Genomic DNA, 7788 nt, shown 5'->3' on the forward strand with positions numbered 1-7788 from the left:
GTGGTACCAATCGGAATTGTGATTGGTGGCCCGATTGCCAGTTGTTCGCCGTAGATGCGCCCACAAAGTTTCATGATCATAGATGGTGTACGAATGTGCGGCCGGCTACGCACGAAAGTTATTGCTGACTTTTACAATCTTCGATGGTTTCTGCCATCATTACTTTTGTCTCCTTGATTTGATCCTTGTATTGGCAGAGAAGAGACCGACACCCGCGGTTGCCCTGGTCGAACACCCCCCCCCCCCTTTTTTTTTTCGCTGCTGTCGAACACCTTTTTCTTTTTTTTCGCTGCTGCCGTGGTCGCCTTCTTCTTTCTCGTTCTCTCGTGCCACGCATGGCGTTTCCCGCCAGTGCTTTTCCCGCGTAGACTCAACATCCAGGGCCTCCCAGGGCCGCGGTGTTCCCGCCAGTGCTTTTCCCGCGTAGACTCAACATCCAGGGCCTCCCAGGGCCGCGGTGTTCCCGCCAGTGCTTTTCCCGCGTAGACTCAACATCCAGGGCCTCCCAGGGCCGCGGTGTTCCCGCCAGTGCTTTTCCCGCGTAGACTCAACATCCAGGACCTCCCAGGGCCGCGGTGTGCTCGTTTGCCTCCAAAGGGTACAACCGCTGTAGCGGCGGCCGGACTTGCTGGCCGTTTGGGTAGGCGATCTTGAAATGTCTCTCGATGCCGTCCCGGCCTGGAAACACTTGGGCTACTTCGTCGAGTTTCCACTGCAGCTCCGGCACGTTGTCCTCCTTCGCTATTGCCAAGTCGCCGACGCGCATTCGGGACGAAGACGCTGGCTGGTAGTGATGAGCTGAGCGGAGGAAAAGCAAATATTAGACAGTTTTAGTTTATAGTTAGCGTAATAGCGGGGTTAAGGAAAATAGCGTTACCGTTCCGCAAACGAACTTTGCAGAAAGAGAGTTTTAGTATAGCGTGATAGCGTAGTTTACGCGCGGGACGCTATTCCATTACGCTTTGAATTTCGCATACGTAGGGTAGGGCACCTAAGTAATTCAATATGTGTGTGTGTCCGGAAAATGCGAGAGGCAGCGCGATGGAAGCCAGGAGCGCGTTGTATTTTTACTTCCCATGTCCGCCGATCTGCAGCGAAACAGACAAGCAGTACAAGCTGTCTACCATAGCCTCCGAAATCTTCCCATCTCAGAGGCCATATGCCATTGTCACGCCTATCTTCCAACTTTACCGATAGATGGCGCTCGCATCTCTGAAAAAAATTTCTCATTAGCTTAGGCGCGTTCGAAACGAGAAGCGCTCTCGAAAATTCCTCACGGTTATCCAAAATACTCTGTCGTCGAAGCGGCCTGAGACTAAGCGAAAGCCGTTTACACAGTGATTTGCTGCGAATGAAGTGAACTCTACAAAAACAACGCGAAATTCAGTTCGAAGCGGGCGGCCGGGAGCGCCGCCATGTTGTACGTAAACTACGTAAAGCACGCAAACACGGTAACGTTAGCGTGCGTACGGTAAACGGTATGGGTCGTTGAGTGTTCTGTGCATGCGCATTTCGATCCCGCTATTCCGCTATGCCCGCTAATACGGTAAACGCGCTAAACTAAAACTGTCTATTACTTCTTGCATCGTTTCCATAATTGCTGCAGCAGCTCGTCTACGTCTTGCGCGGTGCAGCTAGGCAAACAGTTTGGGGTTCTTACTGGTAGACCGACGACGCGCTTGCCGCCAGTCATCCTGGCCCATCCAGCAACCCATCCGGGCCGATATCCTGTCGTAGGCCGTCAGAACGCTGGAACCTAATGGCGACGGCTGACCAGCGTGACGTGCGGCGACCTTGGCTGGGCAGGCAGTTTTCTGAACCAACTTGTTCCTGCAGTACTGCTCCTCGTGCTTCATGTCCATTGACGTCCGCGGTCCAGAGAAGGGTGGCTGGTTCCTAGAAGCGTTGCAAACAAACCTCAAAATCCAGGCGGTTACTCGGAGAACTCTGGAGAGTGAGTTGCAGTTTTCGAGGCCCAGCAGTGGCGTCGGTTCTTGTATGGCCTGCGCTGACACTGCGGCTGGGCACACGGACGCAAGTTCGCTGTTCAGGTCCTGCACCGTCAGTGTTCAAAGGCCAGTTACTGTCTGGTTCGGCCAACCACAGAGGCCTGGTCCACCACTTCGTCTCTCGTGTTAGGAGCGCTGCGGATACTCCGCGCTCCAAGCGTTTGGCGTTGCCATAGATCCAATGCAACGCTATCGTTGAATCAGTCCAGAAGGACGCAATACAGGCTGAAACCTGACATTTTCTGCATGTAATGCTATAATCTCGCCGCCAAAAGACAAGCAAGCAGCTCTAAACGCGGTATAGAGAAATCGTCTTCAATGGTGCAAGGCGAGCCTTGCCAATAAGGAGCCGGACGGTAAAAGCGCCGTCGGCTAGTTGTTGACGTACAAACACTGCGACTCCGCATGTATGAGCGCTGGCGTCAGCGAAGAATTCTATTGTCGTGCCTCCTTGGTTTAGCGATGCCAGTGAGATGCAACGTTGAATGCGAAGGGTAGACAGGACAGGCAGTTCCGATACCCAGTTCTTCCACAAATCTTCAACATCCGGTGGGAGAGGCTCGTTCCAATCGATGCCCTGCCGCCATAGCCGTTGAAATAGGAGTGGAGCTCTGACGTAAAATGGAGCAATGAAGCCCAATGGGTCGAATGGCCTGGCGAAGGCTTGTAAAATGGTACGCTTCGTTGATGGCTGAGTTGAAAGGTACGAGAGGACGGCTTACGTGGTGAGGATGATGTCAGTTCTGCGTCTGGGCGTGCTCCATTTCACACACACACACACACACACACACACACACACACACACACACACACACACACACACACACACACACACACACACACACACACACACACACACACACACACACACACACACACACACACACACACACACACACACACACACACACACACACACACACACACACACACACACACACACACACACACACACACACACACACACACACACACACACACACACACACACACACACACACACACACACACACACACACACACACACACACACACACACACACACACACACACACACACACACACACACACACACACACACACACACACACACACACACACACACCACACACACACACACACACACACACACACACACACACACACACACACACACTTATTCTAGAAACACACTTATTCACTGTGTGGATGAGGAAAAAAAAGTGGTACACAAATTATTACGTTAATGATAAAAAAAACTGCAGGATAAACTAAACACGCGGAAATGAAAAAGCAAAAAGCAAGAAAGTACACAGGCAAAAAAAAAAGAGAATGCAGAGAGCAAAATGGCGGCAATATGACGGCAGCCGGCAGCACATGGAGTAGAGGGAGAGTGTACTAGACAACATGGAGGAAGGAATGAACACAAGCACATCGCTGTTGTGGAGAGTATGTACAGTTCGCACATATCAAGTGGCAAAAATACTTTATTGAATAATTAATAACACTCATATATAGTACTTTAGAGCATTTTTGTTTTATTTGTTCGTTCTAACCGTGAGTACCAGCACACTGTGAACAATAGGGCATGTTCGCGCTGTTTCCGCTTCCGTTGCTCAAAGGCCATCGATATTTCGATAGAGTTGTAGGGTGCTCCGTTGACTCGATAGACTATTGACTCGGCGGCCTTCGAAACCATCCGTGTAGCAGCTCGAACTTGACCTTTTGAGTCAACTGACTATCGGTTGGAACATAGGCGGAAAGCTTTCATTTTGCCGAGGGGGGGGGGGGGGAGGGGGCTGGGGCCCGACCAGCTTTCCGAAACCTACCAACGTATATATATATATATATATATATATATATATATATATCCATCCTCTGCTAACAATTTTCTATTTCTAGCTTTATGGCGAATACAATTATATCGACACTCCAGGCAAATTGTCGCGGTGGTCGTCGCCGTGATGTTCCGCATTAAATCCAAAAGCCATATACATGAGCGACCCATACCTGTGGGTGCGGGAAGAAGCACGTAACAGTGATCCGAAAAGGATGGCGGCTTGACGGCATTATTTCCCACGCGCTCAATATTCGGGTTAGTTGTAGGTCACGTAATCAAACGCGAATGGGAAGGAGAGCACGCGTCTTCTCCTCTAGCCCTGCCGTAGCTGTGAATGACTGTGCGCGGCTGACGCTTATGGGGCCGGCGCGCCATATCTAATTGTTGGTAATCATTGGTGGGTGCAATGATAAAGGGCGAGCAGGGATGGCTGCTAACTTGCTGCCTTCCTTGCCGGGCTGTCTTTCTGCGCCCCTAGTGTTGCAGAGTTAAGAGACAGAGGTCATCGCAAATCACTCACAGAAGCCGTCAGTAGTGAACATAAAAATAGGCAGATAATGATGATGAATCTCATTTTCAGAGTTGCGGTGAATCGCGCGGCTGTACGAACCATTCGCCTCCGCTGCCGGCGTTCTTCACAATGCTTGCGTTGTGAAAGCGATTGTACGAGGCCATCCAGTGAGGTATTTACAGGTTTACATGGCCCGTGCTGTACTATGTCCACTATGTCCACTATGCTTATTATTTTAATCTTAGGTGAATGTTTACTGCAATTTATATGGCCACTATAACTAATGTATAGACTCGTGTAAGGGCCACACTTTTCTGTCGCGATTTTGACGAGCCTTTCATGGGACCAGGCCATTTGACCTCATTTTTCCAACTACGAGTATCAAATCCGCCGTAAACCTCCGCGATCGCCTCCTCTCGACATCCAGTAGCGACGAGCGAAAGTACGCTGCGAGCGACAATTCGCTGTTGAGCCCCATCAGAATCAGCGCATGGAACGCGATTGCTTCTCTGTTGGATGTCCTTTTTTTAAATATTGGCTGTCAAGTTATGGGTGCAGCACTTACACGGGTGCGATCCTTACACGGATTTGCACGGTAAGAATCTTCCTTCGTGTCTTCTACTTCGCTATCACTAATACTGCTTCGCCTTCCCGGCCAAACTGCAGTCTTTTTTTTTAGTATTTTGAGTCCGAGGATAAGCGCTGCTGCGTATGACTTCTAGACTTCTATTTATTCTGATTTTTAGTGAATCCGGCTTGGCATCATTGCGGTTACTGAGTGAATTCTATATACAGGGTATTTCAGCGAACAGGTTTCAAAAATTTTAAAGGTGGCCTGTGGCAGATGGTACAATTCTAGTTCATGAGCTCGTCTACTCGAAGAGGCGGGCATTACTTGCACAAAAAATTGAAATGCATGATCGACTAATTAACAAAATTAACCAATTAGGTTGTTAGCTAATTACCTTATGGCCAATGTTGCAATTTACGAATTATAGCCGTGGAGTGCGGATTCACTTTGAACTAAATCTCAGGCTGACACCAGTGTCGAGATATTAATTCTCTAACTTTGCGGAGAAATACATTGGCGTGCCAGTCACTTTCTCAACAAAACGTCGTTTCATGCATCAAAGCACAAAAGTATGAAAAGAACAAATTATGGGATTTTACGTGCCAAAACCGCGATCTGATTATGAGGCACGCCGTAGTGGAGGACTATGGAATAATTTAGACCACCTGGGGTTCTTTAACGTGCACTTAAATCTAAGTATACGGGTGTTCTAGCATTTCGCCCCCATCGAAAGGCAGCCGCCGGGGCCTGTGATTTGATCCCGCGACCTCATGCTTAGCAGTCCAACACCATAGCCACTAAACAACCACGTCGGGTAAGCGCAAAAGTAACTGGAACGCCAATGCATTTCTCCGCAATGTTCGGGAATTAATATCGCGAAACCGGTGTTCTCAGATATGACATCAGCGATCATTTGCCAGTGTTTTGCTTGGGCTTTCCTTCTGAGAAAAATTACGTTTTTCCTAAAGAAAAAATGGTGTATCGAGCAATAACTGACGAAACCTTGATGACGTTTCATAACTATATAGCAGAAGAGAACTGGCATGATGTGTTGAAGCAGCGCAGCGCCACACTAGGTTACTAGGTGTTCTTGATGAAATTTCAGCATTGCTACTATTTGGCCTTTCCACTCTGAGAAAGTGTCCAGAAAAGCAAACGGATTAGAAAACCATGAGCTACTAGTGAACTGTATAGAAGAATCAAAGAGAAAAACCGAAAATGCCAACAGTTTCTTAAAACCCGAGACCAATGCGTACTGAATGAATTCAAACAACTGAGAAACAAATTCAACTCGGATCTAAAATACGCAAAGTCCAGTTATTTCCAAACTAATTTCCAGGACGTTCAAAATGACAGCAAAAAGACATGGGAGCTACTAAACAACATATTAGCAAGAAACCAAGCTGGCTGTGGGGTGAAGGAAATTTGCATTGACAATGTGCTTCTAACTGGGAACGATTTAGTAGAAGCAATGAATCGGCACTTCGTCAAAGTAGGTGTTTATTCAGGACGGCATGACACTTCCAGTGACTGCGTACGTATAAATAGCTTGGTGGAGTCAATCATGCTTGCCCCTACGTCTCATGAAATTGAAAAAAAAATAATAGGAAATCTAAAAAACCAAGTCGCTTGTGGTGACGAGGGGGTAAAAGTTTTGCCCATTAAGCATGTGGTATGCTTGATAAGCCCCATATTTTCGCATATAATAAATCAGATGCTTTTTAGCGGAGATTTCCCAGATGAATTGAAGATCGCAAAAGTTACACCTGTCTACAAAGGCGGTGGTGAGACCAACATTAATAATTACAGGCCCATTTCAGAGTTCTGACAGTGTTTTCAAAGGTATTCGAATACGTCATCAATCACAGGCTAAACGGCTTTTTTAAGAAGCACCGAGTAATAACAGAAGCTCAATACGGCTTTCAAAAAAACAAATAAGCGGAGACTGCGCTAATTGACATCAAGGATAAGATAATTGAAAATATAGGGGAAAAAAACTGCTCACTCTTGGCTTATTTATAGATTTTAGCAAAGCCTTCGACGCTGTTCAACATAATATTTCGTTAAGAAAATTAGAAAAATATGGCATTAGAGGGATGGCGCTAAAACTGATTCAGAGTTAAGTAGAGAAACGTTATCAATATGTATGTGTTAACAATTCGTCCTCCAGCAAACTCGAAGTACAACAGGGCGTTCCCCAGGGCTCTATTCTGGGACCCCTACTCTTTCTTATCGATATAAATCATGTTACAGCTATACATGGATCCCCGCAATTAATAATGTGTGCAAACGATACTAATGTTTTTTTCACCGGAGGAACCATGCAACGTTTAGAGACCTCTGTTAATGACTACTTATTACAGTTATCTGCATGGCTTCATAGAAATTGTTTGACTCTAAATATCAATAAAACAAAGTACGTCATTTTTAAGCCAATTAGTAAGTGTGACTGCTACCCGGTTAACATTAGTTTTGAAGGACGTTTGCTGGAACAGGTTACTGAACAAAAGTTTTTAGGTGTCTGGTTTAGCCACAACCTCTCATGGAATACTCACGTTATTCAACTAAAATCAAGCCTGTCTCGCACCATTGGGTGCATTTACAAAGTACACCATCTAATACCGAAACGTTTAAAACAAGTACTATACTACTCACTGGTTTACTCTAGAGTGAGCTATGGAATCTTGACTTGGGGAACAACAACAGTTACTAACTACCACAAACTTAATGTATTGCAAAAGCAAATATTGCGCATACTGGAAGATTTTAAAGGCAACAAGCAGTTATTGAGAACACAGCCGTTATTTAAGAAATATAACATGTTAAAGGCCGAACAGGTGTACTACCTTAAGCTATTGCAATTAGATCCATAAATACA

Source organism: Dermacentor silvarum, chromosome 9 (genome assembly GCF_013339745.2).
Source record: "Dermacentor silvarum isolate Dsil-2018 chromosome 9, BIME_Dsil_1.4, whole genome shotgun sequence".
Lineage (NCBI taxonomy): Eukaryota > Metazoa > Arthropoda > Arachnida > Ixodida > Ixodidae > Dermacentor > Dermacentor silvarum.